Source organism: Puma concolor, chromosome B3 (assembly GCF_028749965.1).
Source record: "Puma concolor isolate L17-30 chromosome B3, mPumCon1.1.hap2, whole genome shotgun sequence".
In the NCBI taxonomy this organism is placed as follows: Eukaryota; Metazoa; Chordata; class Mammalia; order Carnivora; family Felidae; genus Puma; species Puma concolor.
The window spans coordinates 72,673,894-72,691,504 of record NC_141672.1 but is presented as its reverse complement, the minus strand read 5'-3'; the positions used below and the strand labels follow the sequence as shown (position 1 = coordinate 72,691,504).

At 37.6% G+C, this 17,611-nt stretch overlaps 1 non-coding gene across 1 annotated transcript; it reads right to left on the bottom strand.

Annotated features, from left to right (window-relative positions):
• Positions 1-13,224: 13,224 nt before the first annotated feature.
• On the bottom strand, positions 13,225-13,330 carry LOC112856577 (U6 spliceosomal RNA). The gene has a single exon (XR_003223144.1). It is a non-coding gene; the product is annotated as a U6 spliceosomal RNA (small nuclear RNA).
• Between the last annotated feature and the right edge of the window lie 4,281 nt (positions 13,331-17,611).

The window sequence follows — 17,611 nt, the reverse complement described above, 5'->3', positions numbered from 1 at the left end:
TATGGAGATGGACAAAGGAAGAGGAGAACTTAGACCTGACAAAAACGGGACATGCCGGACTGAACTCACACTGAGTTCACTCACTTGAACAGAACTGCCTAATGGTGCCTCCAATTCTTTAATGAGGAATGATTAAAAATAAATAAATATATCTTTTCGAATCAGCTGCATATGACTATGTTTGAGTTAACAATGAAACATTTATAGTACTTATTCTATGGTATGAATTAAGACATGCCGATGGATCATTTCTCTGTTTGAAACCCCACAGCTATCTGGATTGGCAGGGACCCCTGATTACTACAGGGAAGGTTCTGGTGTTGCAATTACGCAAACAAGGGAAGTTCACTTTCCAGAAGGTCCTGTATTATATGTTTCTACTTATTTTATGATACCAGCCAGAGAGAATCATGTGAGCCATGCAAGGCTGATCTTTTTAGCTGATAACTCTCCTTACAGAGTAATTCTACAGAAACGAATTCCAGCAGTAATTCTTTTGACCACATACTTGTCTTTTGAATTATTTATTTTTAACATTGTCTAAGTTCATTTGAGACAGAACTATTTAGTGAAGGTATGGTGTGTATGTTTATGTGTGTCACTGTGTATGGATATGAGAGACAGAAAAACCCTATTAATATCAGGCAATTGAGCTCTGTAGGTACCACTCCAGGAGAAGCTGAAGTAAGAAAATAGTACCCACATTTTGGATTTGGACTTTTTTTTTTTTTTACTATTTTGCCTTGGCAGTAGGTAAGAGAAAGAGGGGTTATATCTAATGTGACCTCTGGATTAAGTATTTTTCAATGGCATTCTTATATTTGCTTTAATAAGTCATTCTGGAACATCATGGTTAAGTGTGTGGAGTAGAGCATCATCAGGGTAGTTTCTTAGATGGAATTTGGGCTCCCAAGTGAAATTTACCTTTGAGAATCTCTTCACTCACCTAGTATCATACCCTTTCTCTCAACAAGTCCAGCACAACCAATTTTTCTTCCACTAGAATAACAGATCTCTATTTCCTTGTCTGGGCATCAGATGAAATCATTTACACTCACTTTTAAGGACCCTGTTGGATAGGAATCACAAGAAAGAAGCGTACTCACAAAATGAAATGCTTGCATCAGGAAAGGGCTAAGGGGACTATGTTCTCCTGACACACTCCCATGTGGGCATTTCCACATCAAGTAGAATGCTGGGTGAGATATGGGTAATTATGAAATTGATTATTGTGTGGGCACGCACACACCCACACACGTGTCCATTGCCTTTAACTGAGCATGTAGAGTAAGTACGCTGTGCGAGTGCAAACCCAGCATAATGGATTCAGTTTGGTCACTTCAATGGTCAGACTTTTGTAGAGACCGTTCTCCAATCGAGTATTGGTTTCTGAACCACACAGACATTGCCTAATGTTTATTCAAACTTATCAAGCCTAAGAATATTCTTTAAACTTCTTCTTATGGTAGCCCCCACTGTTCCACCTGCTGAGACTCAAACAAACACCAGTGTGTCTTAGGAATGTTTTTGTTGCTGCTGCAGTTAGATGTTTCCTCAGGGACCCTAGGAATAGCAACAACCTAGGAAACTCCATCAACGTTATAGCTACCTGCTTGAGCTTTGGTTAATCTTCTAGAACTTGGAGCTGAGGTACAGGGAGTGGGTGGTAACACACCTGAAAATTTAATTTGGAAGAGATCAGAACACTCACTCTCAGTCTTACCAGTAAAGCTCCTGGCTTGCCGCACCCTTCCAAACATGCCCAATCCTATTCAAAATAAGATCTGACATAGTGCTATGTTCATAGAACACTTTCTCACTGTTTCAGAGGTTCTCACTTAAAAAAAAAAAAAAAAAAGATGCCGCCAGGCTTGAATCCACTTGAATTGTCTAAAAACAATTACAGGAGCTTTTATCTAAGCAAATTTTTTTACGTGTCCATTAAATCTTATCATTAGTGGCCTTGATGGTAATGTAGTCTAAGCTAGAGCTTGTAAATAGGAAAGGGTTCATTGTCTAAACAGGCCCTCGTGGGGAAATTGTCCCTTCATAACTGATGACTGATAGAATTCAGTGAACTAGAGCTTAATATGAGTGTTCTGGCCTCTTTGTGGTATAATCTGATAGTGCGCATGTACTACAGGGCTCCTGACAGTTACGCTAAGCGATGTCACTCATTTATATTAAAAAATAACAATGGTAACTTTTCATTTTTACTTTTTCTGGATGGCTGCAAAACTAACAACCACATTTGCATTTGACCTGAACGATGATTACATAAAGAACAGTTTGTAAGACTCAATAACCTTTAGAAGGTAATAGACATTAAATGATGTGCAAACAAAGAATGAAGACTACAGATGCATTCCAGAAGGAATAATGCGGGAAGCAAGCACAAAATGGACAAGTTAATCTTGAGGAAGTACTGCTTCCCTCAGATAAAAAGAAGGATGAGGAAGTGGAGGAGTGGAGGGAGGAGACGGGATGAGTCGCTAGGGAAGGAGGAGGAAGAAGAGAACGTGATTAGGCCTGTGTTTGAAACTGAGTTACATCGCACTGAGATTGTCCTGGGGAAAAAATGTAGACACTTTAGTATTTTTACATTTGGAAAAGAGAGATGAATAAGGGAACTGCGCTAATCTGAGGGAAACTTTTATTAGCAAGCCATCTTGGTTTTCATACAAGCCATAGACAATTTGGTGAGGAGGACTATGCAGCCAGGTGGCGCTGGAACGAGATAACAATTCCAACTTCGCCTGATGTTTGGCCAGTAAGTCAGTTTGCTGCCGGGTCTTTGTTTCCTCACTTATAAAATGTTCCTCCATCTTCCTCACAGTTTGATTATGCCCAAAGTGGAGTGTGTAGAGCCAAGTAGTTTACAAATTGTTGTTTTTTTAGTAAATCACGTTTGATGGAACAGAAATGGATCCTGCTTCCTACTCCGCCACCGGTGAGAAGTTGAATCTGAGGCAATTTCTTACTTCCCTAGGCAGGTGGAGAGGAGGGGCACATCAGACAAGATAATCCATGGGGTTTTTTCCAGCTCAGAGCCCTGATTATATAATACAGAAACTACAGGCCGGAATCTATTTCAACTATTTCTCACAGCAACTGATTCATTTCTCCAGAGAAAAATTTCTAAAGAGGCTGTTGGTGGCCGGAAAGAGTTAATGTAGATTTTGAAACAGCCTAGTGACAGCCTGAGAATAGTGATATTTGGTTGACTATGACAAAGAATCTGATCTCCCCTTATTTGTAGTGCCAGAGTGGCATTGCATAAGCTGTCAAGCCCCAAGCACCAGAAGCCTATCACCAAATATTAATTTACCTGTTGTGTGCATCTAATAACTGACAGCTCTGAATCCCATATCATTTTTGGTGGCCTTCCCACTGACATGTTCTTTGATTAAGAAAATAGTCAGCCAGAAAGCCAGTGTGTCCCTAATGTGGCCACCTCGGCTTAGCCTCCTTATTATGCTGGAATATTTTCCTCCAAATTAGATTTCCTGTCTTCATAGTGGCAGTTTACATGAATTTAATACATTACAAAATGTGCAGTCCCCTTGAGATTCTGTGATAGATTGTGGTATTCGGAACCCATATTTCCATGGGAAATAAAAGCCTAGGCCATGGCCAAATATTTTATCAGCTTAGCATTATCTTGAGATAATGGCACTATTAATGCTTGTCACCCCGGTCTGCGTTCCAGGGCTTCTGTTGACTCTTTTCTTGCATCTGGACAAGGTGATGAAGGTTTTAGAGCTATGAGTTCTACCAGCAATAACCAACCCAGATAGGTACCCTTTGTTCTGTGCTGTCTGCCATATAATCATGCACAGTGAGCCCCTCTGTTAGTTTCCCCTCAGTGATACTGAATCTGATTACCAATTATGCTATATGGAAAGGGATTGCTCTATATTACAGCTTGGCTGTGATGGCTGGTGATACAGAATCAAGGGCTGCAGCAAGGCTGTGAGCTCCTATAGAATGGCTGGAAGAAGGGCAAGAGCGAGAGTAAAGGCAAAATACATAACCCCTAACTCAGCAAAATGAAATCTAAATTCCTGGGGTCATCCAGTTACCAGCTAGGAAACATCAGAAGCTCCCAGATTACACAGAAGTGGGCAATGGGAAGTAAAGGTTTCATTGCCTTCCTCAGCTCCATTTAACTACATGGAGAATATAGCAAACAGAATCAGTAACTATAGAAACACATACACTTATGTTAACTCTTTTGCCTTCTTTGGTATCCATCTTCATTGTATTCTAGTTATTTGTGCAGGAGTTGAATTCCTACAGGTGGAAGGTTGTTTTTGATTTCCCAATTACACTAGTCTTTTTTCTTGTTTCACATTTTTCTAAGACGAGGCTGTGTCTGGGCAGAATACATTGCTCCCTAAGGATTCAGAGAGTGATATCTCAGTACACATTCTACTTTTCCCTGGTGTACAAATTTTGGTGCCTTAATAGTCGCCAGTTAACCTCTGTCAGTAAGCGGTGCTCTGTATAGTGACTAAAACCCAAAACTGACTTTTTTTGCAGCTAGTAATATTCCAGTCATAGTCCACAAACAGTGGCCGCATACGCATGGTAGTATTCAGGTACAACGAGAGTGTTCTATTACTCCGATTTAACAAAAAGCATGAAAGAGCTGAAATCAAAGTGTTGTTAGACTCATAAGCAATGACTTAGAGTTGGCTTTTATAATTTGCCATGTGAAAGGTAAATTTAGGGCCAGTGTAAGTGCACTTTATAACTGCAGTGAGTCCAAATAATTTCTCTCATGTGTCCTGGGCAGTCTCACATGACTTCAACTAGAATCATACTTCCATTTTCCGGAAAAAAAAATGCTCATAGATATTGTCAACCTTAATAGTTGTACAATTTGCATGAGTTTAAGAGAATTGCTTTACAGGAGGACAGCAAAATCGATACTGCCCTGTTCACAGTGAAAATTTCTTTGCTTGGAATTAGAAGCAAGGAAGGAGGAAGATACAGCAGTACTAAAACCTCATAGCAAACTATCACTTATAGTACATATTGGAAGTCTTGTGAAAGATTTTCTAGTTCACTTTATGAGTAACAGACAAGAACATGTCACGTTCTTCCGATAACCATCTAGCTTATCATATGACACAGGTTGCCAGGTCAGTGACTTGGGGAGCAGAGATCTGCATGGAAGAAGTTTACTGAGGGGACCCGCCTAAGATAAACATAGGGGGTGGCGTGGTAAAGAAAGTAGGATTAGGTAGAAAAAAAAGTTGACCTGTAATGTAGTCCTGCCTCAGCCATTCCTATTGAGAGCTCTTGAGTTGGAATGCCACTCACGGTAGTCCCAACAGGGACCCGTCACCAGATATGGGTTGCTCCTGGGAAGAAGGCATCCTCTTAGGTGAGCCCGCTGTCTTCAGCTGGAGACAAGTCCCACAGAAGAACACAGCTAATGCTCTCAACCGTCCACACTCCCAGATCCTATGAGAATGAGTGCCTCAGTCCTGGAAGGGGAATCCGGACAGTATACCACAGCACACACTACAGGAACTGTGTATATGAGAAGAAGATAGTATAGTGGATTGGGGATCACATGGCCTTCAACTTCAGACAGGTCTAAATTCAGAGACAGTATTAGACAGTGATGAATTATTATCATCTTGGCCAAATTGTTTAACCTCTAGAAGTTTCTGCTTCTTTAGCTGAAAACTGGAAAATAAGAATATCTTCCTTATATAATATATATAAAATATGTGTGTGTGTATGTGTGTGTATGTATATGCACTGTGCCTGCAACATTAGATACACAGTAAATGTTTGCTCTATGCTTCTCCCCACTTCTTCCAAACAAGAAAACTTAGTTGGCTAACTATTTCCTGAGCATCCACTACCCTCTCACCATTAGGCTAGCAATGTCAGAGGATAAAAATGAGTATCAGACATGGTCCCTGCCCTAAGAGTACTTACCACCTAGTTAGAATAAATCAGACTAGCATACATAAAATAGTTGCAAATAGTAACAAAGTTACTGACTAACGTATTAAATGTATGGCTATAGGAGAAGATCAAGGACAGCTAGACTAATCCAGAAATAAATAACGAATGAAAATGCTTCACTAAAGAAATCATTCTTGAGCTGAACTTTAAAGGATAGGTTACATTTACATGCTTGGCAGAAGCAAAGGATTCTAAATGAGGGAAGTCTTACTGAAAACGGATGAGAAAGAGCAGAGCTTTCTCGGACTTGAGTGTCGTTGCATATACGGAAGTCCGCAATTTTGAATAGCCATCCATAAACTGTCACCCCTGAAGTTCAGCTTAATTCCTCTAGAGATGCTGTAAATCTGTCTCTCTTTAACCTATAAAAACAACATTGGGCTAGTGAAAACTGAGACTTCGTGTGAGAAAGAGAAGCCAATGTTTATTTTTTATGGTCACACATTGATCCTTGGCTTCTGTTGACCTTCATAATATACCCTACTCCCCCATCAAATAAGTCACTCGTCCACTGAAACTGGCTTAAGCAACTACTAAAATACTTAGCCTTAGGCTGAATTGTATTAGCATGAATTGTGTGCAGGTAAGTGCTCTATCTATGCCCTCTATGTTTCGTACTGATCTGCTACTGTCCATACATGAAGAGCAGGGACATGTCTTGTATTTTTTTATTTTTGTATTCCAAGCATCTAGCACAAAATGATTAATTGGGATGGGATAAAATGAATTTGATGACCATGAATAGATTAGCCTAATCAGAACATGTTGGAAAGTAAAGGATAAAAGATCAGTCGACAAAATTAGGAAAAGCCTTGGGAAGTAGGTAGAGTAGCTTATATTCAAAGCAATAGTGATTGTGATTTTGGATCAGAAGAACTACATAATCAAATTTTTTAATATGAAATAGTCTAATAGCATGTTATGAGATAGAGGAGACAGCCAGAAGCAGTAGGAGAAAACTGAGATAATTTCATTAGTAATTGGATGAAGAAGTGTAATAAAGCAAAGACACCTCCTAGCTGAGCAATCACAACATAAGGAAATTCAGAAGTCATAGACACAAACCTGAGCACTGAAATCAGTAGAATAACTGTGCTCTCCAAGGATGAGAATTAGAAGAGGAAAACTCAAAACTAAGAACTAAGCCTTGGGGAATGCTCACAACTGGTCAAACAGGCAGGAAGAAAGATCTGATACTGTGTGGAAACAAAAAAGAAAGGAGTGGTTCCACATGGGTAGAGGCAGCCATGCACACCAAGGTCTAAGGTAGTCCAAAAGCCACTGGAGTTACTAAGAAGGAAATTCTAGACGTCCTTTGAGAAAACTGTGTTTCAGGTTAGCAATGGATTAGAAGGTGGGCTGCTAAAGGCTGAGTGAAGGACCAGGGGGGAAAGATATGCAGGTGATGTACATTTATTGTGATGATAATTTTATGTGTCAACTTGGCTATAGTACCCAGTTGTTTGGTCAGACACTTGTCTACATGCTGCTGTAGATGTTTTCAATGTTATTAATGTTTAAATCAGTAGATTTTGAGGAAAGCAGATTGTCTTCTTTAATGTGAATGAGCCTCGTCTAATCAGTCAAAAGCCCTAAAAGAAAAGACTGAGGTCCCTTAAGGAAGAAGGATTCTGTCCCCAGTCTGTCTTTAGACTCTAGACTGAAACATTACAAGCATTAACTATGTGAGAAATTTTTAAATGAAAAAGAGGAAAGAGAAAAACAGTGAGCAGAAAATCAAAATACTGTTTCCGAGGTAAAGAAGACACATTTGAGAGCAACATGACTTGCAACTGCACGTTGCAACTACACGTTTTTGCCTAGACCCCCGTCAGCAATTAAGAACCAAAAATGACTTTATCCAATGAGACCAGATTGTCCATTAATCCATCCAAAACAAGGACCATATTCAGATCAGTTCAGGCGAACGTTTGGGACCACTCTCACCACAGGGCTTTTGTGACTAATCCTTTAAACAAAATGGGTACACCTAGAGCTGTCATCTTTCACTCTCTGTCATCCATCACACCTCTAAGATCAGGAACAAGACAAAGATGCCCACTCTTGCCACTTATATTCAATATAGTATTGGAAGCCCAAGCCAGAACAATTAGGCAAGTAAATGAAATAAAAAGCATTCAAATTGGAAGGAAGGAAAAAGAAGGAAGAAGTAATACTGTATCTATTTGCACATGGCATGGTATTATGTATAGAAAACCCTAAAGAGGGGCGCCTGGGTGGCGCAGTCGGTAAAGCGTCCGACTTCAGCCAGGTCACGATCTCGCGGTCTGTGAGTTCGAGCCCCGCGTCGGGCTCTGGGCTGATGGCTCGGAGCCTGGAGCCTGTTTCCGATTCTGTGTCTCCCTCTCTCTCTGCCCCTCCCCCGTTCATGCTCTGTCTCTCTCTGTCCCCAAAATAAATAAACGTTGAAAAAAAAATTTAAAAAAAAAAAAAAAGAAAAGAAAACCCTAAAGACACCACCAAAAGACTGTTAAATCTAATAAATGAATTCAGTAAAGTTTAAGGAACAAAATCAATACGCAGAAACCTGTTGCATTTCTATACACTAATAATGAACCATCAGAAAGGGAAATTAAGAAAACAACCCCATATACAATTGTATAAAAAATACCTAGGAATAAATTTAACCAAAGAGGTGAAAGATCTGTACACTGAAAACTATAAAACACTGATGAAACACATTGAAGATGACACCAAAAAATGGAAAGATATTCTGTGCTCGTGGATTGGAAGAATTCATAGTTAAAAAATCCATACTACCCAAAGCAATCAGCAGATTCAGTGTAATCCCTATCAAAAATGGAATGCCATTTTTCACAGAAATAAAGCAACCTTAAAATTTGTATGGAACCCCAAAAGTACCTGAATAATCAAAGCAATCTTAAGAAAGAGGAACAAAACTAGAGGTATCACGATCCAAGATTTCAAGATGAAATACAAATCTGTAGCAATCAAAGCAGCATGGTACTGGCACAAAAACAGACACATAGATCAATGAAACAGAAAAGAGAGCCCAGAAATAAGCCCACACTTATATGGTCAATCTACAACAAAGGAGACAAAAATATACAATGGGGAAAAGACAGTCTTCTTAATAATGGTTTTGGGAAAACTGGACAGCCACATGCAAAAAAAAATGAAACTGGACCACTATCTTACACTAAATACACTAAAATTCACTCAAAATTTAGTCTAAAGAACGACTTGAATGTAAGACATGAAACTATAAAACTCTTAGAAGAAAACATAGGCAGCAAGCTCCTTGATACTGGTTTTAGTGATGATTTTTAAAATTTGACACACAGGAAAAGGCAAAGGCAATGAAAGCAAAAATAGGCATCACACTAAAAAGTTTCTGCACAGCAATGGAAACTCTCAACAAAATGAAAGGGCAACCTGATCAATGGAAACAAAAATATTTGTAAATCATATATCTGATAAGAAGTTAATATCCAAAATGTATAAAGAACTCATGCAACTCAATAACATAAAACAATCTGATTAAAAAATGGTCAGAGGACCTCAATAGACATTTTTCCAAAGAAGACACACACATAGCCAATAGGTATATGAAAAGACATTCAACATGACTGATCATCAGGTAAATGCAAATCAAAACCACAATGAGATATCACCTCATACCTGTTGTAGTGGCTATTATTGAAAAGAAAAGAAATAATTGTTGGCAAAGATGTGGGGAAAAAATCCTGTGCGCTCTTGGTGGGAATGTAGATTGATACAGCCACTACGGAAAACAGTATGGAGGCTCCTCAAAAAACTAAAAAAAAAAAAAAAAAAAAAAATCAAATCCAATATGATCCAGCGATTCCACATTTGGGTATCTGGAGAAAATGAAAACACTAACTTGAAAAGATACAGACATCCCCATGTTCATTGCTTCAGTATTTACAATAGCCAAGACACGGAACATCCCAAATGACTATCCTTGAATGAATGGATAAAGAAGAGGTCACACACACATACACACACACACACATAAATATTATTCAGCCATAAAAAAAGAACAAAACTTTGTCATTTGCAACAACATGTATGGACTTTAAGGCATTGTGCTAAGTGAAATCAGTCAGACAGAGAAAGAAAAATAATATTTAATTTCACTTATATGTGGAACCTTAAAATAAAAGCTCATAGGATTGGTAGCTGCCAGAGCAGAGTGGTGAGGGGTGGGCAAAATGTATAAAGGAAGTCAAAAGGTACAAACTTCCAGTTATTAAATAAATAAGTCATGGGGATATAATGTGCAGTATGGCAACTATAGTTAATAATACTGTATTGCATATTTGAAAGTTGCTAAGAGAATAAATCTTAAAAGTTTATAAGAAAAAATTCTTAACTATGTATATGATGGATGTTAAGTAGAGTTATTGTGATCATTTCACAATATATACAAATTTTAAATCATTATGTTGTAAACCTGAAACTAAAACAATGTTGTATGTCAACTTTACCTCAATTTTTTTAATGTTCATGTATTTATTTTTGAGAGAGAGAGAGAACAAGAGGGGCAGGGGCAGAGAGAGAGAGAGGGAAACACAGAATCTGAAGCAGGCTCCAGGCTCTGAACAGTCAGTGTGGAGCCCAACACAAGGCTCAAACTCACAAACCATGAGATCGTGACTTGAGCTGAAGTCAGATGCTTAACCAACTGAGCCACCCAGGTGCTTCTTACCTCAATTTTTTTTAAAGGACCAAAATTGATTTCAATGAAGTAGATTATGCCTAAATCCATCTAAGACAAAGGCCACATCCAGATCAGTCCAGCCCAAGGCTATGGATCTCTCTCACCATGGTGCTTCTGTGACTAATTCTTTAGACAAAGCCTATACAGCTAAACCTACCATGTTTCACTCCCTGTCATCCACTGTCATTCCTAGAGTGTAGTGCCATCTTTTTGTGTACTAAATTTCTGTATTCTTATCTTCCACCGTGCTATCTGACATTACATACTGTTACTCAAATCATGTTCAGATTAGGCATCATTGCTATGTAGTCCTGAGTACCTTATAGTTTCTGCATTTTAACAGCTATTATGCTATGCTGTTATTGCATTTTGCTTATATATATATATACATATATATGTATACATATACATATATACATACATACACATGTACATATGTACATATATATACACATATATATACATATATGCAGCATTTAGCAGATGTTTATGATGGAATAAATGAATGAATGAATAAATGAATGAATGAGTAAAGTCTTAATACAGAAATCAATACTCATCAGTCAAGTTCTAACAGGAAAAAGATTACACTCATATCAGGAAAACTTGAGGACAACTTTGGTTTGTTTTTACAAAAGAATGAATCACAATGGTGTAGACAGGACGTGGAAAATTACAAAGGGACAATGCAGGAATCTGGGAGTCTCAAGGGAAGATTCATTGCCACTGTGAGGCTCAAAGCAAAAGTAAAGAAGAGGTTAGTAGAAACTGGAAAGAGACTTAGAGACAGAACAGGTCAACCTGTATGTAGTAGTGATTATTAATTAATGGACACAGCCAGTTGGAGACTACCTCCCAGAGGAGGAACCAGAGGAATAAATATCTCGATCTCTTTCTCCACCTCCCTCTGGTATTTTCTTGGGGCTCTCCATTGGCTGGAAAGGCCAGAAAACCTAAGAACCTCCTATTCACAGCCCTTACAGGTCAACTCATGAGGCAGTTAGCAAAATAGGAAAAAGTCAAGAATGGAGCTAGAGGGAAATGAGATATCCATGCAGCCTAACATTTACAATTGAGATCTGGATCTTTCCAACCATGTCTTCTAATATTCAGCTCATTGAATGTAATCTCCCAAAATTGTTTCCTCGCGTATCTTGCTAGAAATACCTCTACCTTTCTCCCCACAAATAAATGGATTAATCTTTAAAGGCCTTACCTTCAAATGCAGTAACGTTGTGAATTAGAGCTTCAACATATAAATTTGGAGGGAGGTGTCTAATTCAGTCAATAACATAATCTCATTTAATTTTCACAATCCGTGAGAGATATCTACATTTTATAGAAGACTAGAATTCACTTTATTTTTCTTTGTCCTTATAGATAAGACATGATAGAATCAGAATTTAAACTTCAATCTGTCTTATTCCAAAACCTATACTTTTTTAACCAGTCCCCACTATTGCTATGAGTTTGTGGCTATCCTATGAGGCTCCTATATGGGAAGGGGCCATGTCCTACTTAGTTTTCAACTGCAGCACTTACATAGTGTCTGCTCTATAAGAAACATTCCATAATGTTCCTAGAATTAAATATGAATGATGCAGAGAAAACAAACAAAACAGGCTTATAGTTTCAAAGCACATTTATCAACCATAAATAATAGAAAAATACAAAATATAAAACAAGGGAAAAGCAGGCCAAAGCTCAGTACAAGAAACAGTCATTTCTTTCCCTAGATATGCAATAGGTTTACTTTGATCCACTTCTCTCAGCTGGATTCAAGTTAATATTTCTTTTCTACTCACTATTTTGCTAAGAGCTATGAGATCAGCTTCTTCTTTTTTTTTTTTTTTTTTTTTTTTTTTTCGAGTTTGAAACAGCTAGTTTTCTTTTCCTGGAACAGTCTTCTCCTGAAGCAAAAACCTCTCTTTTGGAGCAAAGCCTCCTTCCTGGGGTTCTTTGTTCTGCCAGTGCTGAGCACCTTTGAGCTTCCCTCTGGAGCAGGTCTGGAACCAGTATCTATCCCTTCTTTTGAACAGCCGAGCCAGTTGTCTCTCATCTTGATTGCTTTTGCTATGCTAGAAGCCTGTGCAGTCGTGTGCATCTGTCTCAGCTCATTTCAATAATCCCTCTATACAGCAAAAGCTGGGTGAATACCTAGGAATGTTGACTTTTTTAAAGATGAAATTATTTTGATTTAGAACTAATATCTTACTAAAAAGCAAATCACTTTACTATAAGCGAGTTGACTTCACAAGCAATGCCGATTTAAGAATGAGCTTCAGTGATAAGTAGAGAATGAACCCAATGGTCATAACCTACTAAGATTTGGAAAGGATTTGAGACATCTTCAGACCGACTGCCTATCTAGTTAAGAAAGCCCAATATAACAAACTGGGAGTTAGGTGACCAGAATGAAAACCTTGCATATTATGAAAGAAAAGCCTGGTTCTGTTCTGTGCTAGCTCTGTCACCAGAGCTGCCTTGAATTAAACCAAATTCCACTTCTTTTGAAATTGGATTATTTATTATTTTACGTGTCATCCTTGGCCAAGAACCACGCTAATCTTCTCTGTAGCATTCCAATATTCGTACACGTGCTGCCAAAGTGAACACTCTTCATTATCTTAAATAATACTTCCTGACCCTGTGTTCAATTCACAGACCCTATGGTAGGTGCTAGAATTTCTTCTACTCATTCATCTACCAAAATAATATGTAATAATAACCCCCCCTACTTGCCTATATTGTCCATTGAGACTTCCAAAAACTGAAGTTGCATCAGAAGAAGGCAGAGAGTCCACCAGTGAGAAAGGGGAATAACTTTCACAGGATGGAAATAGAAAGCCATAGAATAGCACATTGAAAAGGGACAGGAAGAGAGAAGACATTTGGGTGTAGGTGGTCATGGCTTGGGTTGGGTGTGAACCACAGTATGGGGGAAGGGGGTGGTAATAGGCAGATGCAATAAACAAAATAAATTTTCTCAAAAGGTACAGATAAACTACAAAAGTAGAATACAGGTCGGAATGGAAGGCAAAATAAATCCCTACTTAATTGTAGATCTTGAAATAGAAACATTTGATAACTTTTCTCTACCTCTCTTTTTCACACACAATAACCATATTCCATTTGGTCTGTAGGGCTACATCTACAGAACTCCCTGTCGCTTGCTCCTCCCTTCAACTCACCCAAGCAGCTCATTCTGTGGATACTGGTGGCATCTCAAAGTAGCAGGACCAGCAGAGTGGATACAATATACCATACTGCCTGATGGCCCCACCAAGACTGCCTTTTCCCATGATCATATGGCTTTGTTCCATCTATTCAGTTATCATCTCTGCCCCCTTTCATAACAGAATTTGATACAAAAAGAAAAAAAAATACAAAACTAGTGTTTCAAAACCAAAGTCATTATTTTGGGTGAAATTTGTATCCTAGATACTGGATCATCCCCCACTAACATGAAAATATACTGGAGTACTGCCAGTCTTTCCCATTATCTACAGTTCTGTTATAGTCTATCTTTATCTATTGACTGTTTAAAACAAAATCTCCTAACTCTATTGCCCTGATCTAGAAATTCAAACACCTGTAAACTTATTAAAAATATGCCCATGTGTCTATTGTCCTTTCTCCAATTTCTTAATCCACATTTTCCTCTCAACCTACTCCATTCAAACCATTCTGATGAGCCATTTTCACTGAGGTTGCAAATGACACAGATGAATGCTCCTTGATGTTCTTTAATTTATATTTAATTCATTTTAAATGTAATAAATACTACTGCTATAACATTTAAAAATGAGCAGAGGTTCTAAAAGGAACTTCCCTCCCTACCTCTAACACTAGCACTCAGTTCTCCCCGTAAAGTAAATTGCTAGTTTATAGGTATACATCTAGAGATATTTAATATGCATACAAGCATTTCTTTTTAAATTTTTTTCAAGTGGTAGCATGCAGTCTTCTGCTCATTTTTTTTTCATTTACCATATCTTGGATATCATCCCATATCAACACATAAAACTTCCTATCCTTATTTGCCTCTCATTGTGTGCTTTTACATTTTTTTATTTAATTGTTCCCTACTGATGGACATTTTGGTGTTTTTAATCTTTCACTTACAAATGATGCTACAATAAATAACTGCACATATCTCATTTCATCCATAGTGGAGTTTACAGGATAATTTTTTTAAGTAGGCTCTATGCCCCATATGGAGCCCAGCACGGGGCTTGAACTCACAACTCTACGATCAAGACCTGAGTTGAGATCAAGAGTTAAACGCTTACCCAGCTAAGCCATGAGTCACCCCACAGGATAAATTTTTGAATGGGATTTTTAAGTCAAAGAATACGTGTGTTTTTAAATCTTTGCCATATATTACTAAATTGCCCTTTATATAAGTTATAATTTATAGTTTCCCAACATAGTTATCAATGCAGTGGTTTATTAGAGCTGTACACTTAATTATTTACTTACACAGCTCCTTTCAAAATACTATATGAATAGTGATTTAGTCTATAGAATGATCTTCTGCTATCCCATTTCCTCTGTCCTTAACCTTTAATTTTAGCAAATTAAAAAAATCTTCCTTAGCATTAAGCTTTTAACTATTAAATGACTTTATACTTCTGTTACCAGATTTATCAGTTCTAAGTGTATATTTTGATCCATTGTTATAAAAGACAAAGAAACAACCAAACTTGTTCTTTCTTTCTTATACACACTCCCCTTTTCTTCCTATCTTTTTTTTAGTTACATGATTTATTGCCAAGATTTACAAAAGTTGTATTATATTCTATAACCATAACTCACACAATGGTTTGCACATTAGTCCTAAAATCTGAATACTTAGTCTTCCAATGGCAAACCCTGCAATCAGAGCCTTACGGTTCTAGTGTCTTAGTCCTACACCCCTAACATTCTTCACTAACCTTTCTGTTTAGCTTGTCTATTCATCTCTTATCAACCTCTAATAGTATGTTCAAGAAGGCCTCATGGTAATTATATTATCTGAGCTCTTGCATGTTCAAAAATGTTTACTGCCTTTTAGAAAATAGACATTGCTTTGCTAATTTCTGGTGTTGACTATTGCCATAGAAAAGTCCAATTATAATCCCAGCTACCATAAAATACAGAGTGACTTAGGCCAGATTGTTTACTTGCTTGCATAAATAAATAAATAAAGTAATTAATTAGTGAACAAATGAGTGAGTGAAGGAAGCAAAGAAAGGAAAGAAGGAAAGAAAGAAAGAAAGAAAGAAAGAAAGAAAGAAAAGAGAAAAGAAAAGAAAAGAAAAGAAAAGAAAAGAAAAGAAAAGAAAAGAAAAGAAAAGAAAGAGAAAGCTAACTACTGATATTCACATGTATTGGGGAATACAAACTGTGGAATGTTTTTTGTTGCTTTGGCTGCTTTTGATGTTAAAAAGTACATACTCTTATATCCTGCTTCCACAAAAATGGCATACATTAAATAGATCATTCAAAGCCAAAGAGCAAATATTAAGCAATGAGTACTCATTTAATATTTTAAAAACAAAAACAAACACCAAATTCCATTCCCCAAAATTCTGGCTATTAAACGAATTGATGTATAATTTGGGATTCCTGTCACAAAGATTTCATAAGCAAGTTGTCCTAAGCAATGAGTCTGCCCTGAGCCTTACATAAGGTTACATTTTTCTTCCACTGAAAATCAGAGATTGCTAAACATTTCTAACATCTACCAATTTTCTTTCCTTTCCTAAGTCGTATGTTGTATTACTTTATTTTGTTTTAATGAGCCAAAAGAGTTCTTTCCTTCAGTCACTAAAGGGGTTGTTTTGTACTCTATCATGTTTAAAACACATTCAATGTGCCTTCAGTGTGAATGGACTCACTGTTCTTCTAGACATAATTATTGGATACCTAACTAATATTCTCTGATGAAATGTAAGTCAACTGTAAAATCTTCAGCGAGACTTTGCATACTGATGTTAGCTAATTTTACTGAGTACTAAGTGTCTGGAATTGCACTAAGATCTTTAACACATTTTTTAGTTGAATCATTTAGTGCGTATAATCCCAACAGCAAAACTGGGGTAGAATACTCACATTTTTCAGAGGAGGAAATTGAGTCCCAGAAAGGTTAAGTAACTTGTGTAGGCTCACAGCCAGAGAAGGGCAGAGCCATGATGTGAAGCAAAGCATTCTGATTCTAGAACCCAAGCACTTTGCCACTGTTGTTAACACAACCATCCAGTTGATGTCTGGGCTAAGGGTTATTAATATGCCTTTCATAGTGTCTGCATTTGATATCAATGAGAGAGGTATGTTTGGGCTTATCATTAGGCACACAGATTACCTTATTCTGGCTCATATTAGCAACATCAAGACAATGATTAATCCAGTAAAATTGGTGCACGGGAGTCAAGACAGTTTAGGGCTTGCAGCTGTTTGATTTTTTTTTTTTTTACTTTTCAATCCATTGTTTCGGCATCATGTTAATATCCTTAGAGATATTGTTAAGGCATAAAAGGTGGGCATGCACACGCACACATCCCCCCGCCCCACACAGACTTTTGAGAATGGTATTATAAATTCCAGATCTGTGCAAAGCTCTTTTTATGTTTCAGATTATGTAGAAGGCAAGACTGGGAGTGTAACCTGATGGTTTGCTTGCTTTTCCTCTCACCTGTGCTCCTTGGGAAGCAATAGTAATAGCATCATTATCACATCCTCGTGCTTTTCAACGTAGGGTGTGATAAAGTTGCAGTGAGTGCAATTTCTTCTGGGAGAATAAAACTTTTGCTTTTTCCCTGCTAATGTGCAAAAACAAATAAAAGCAAAACAAAACAGAAAAGAAACTTGAGTGAGCTGCTCTGAAAAATATGCTCCAATAGAGAAAACTTAAAA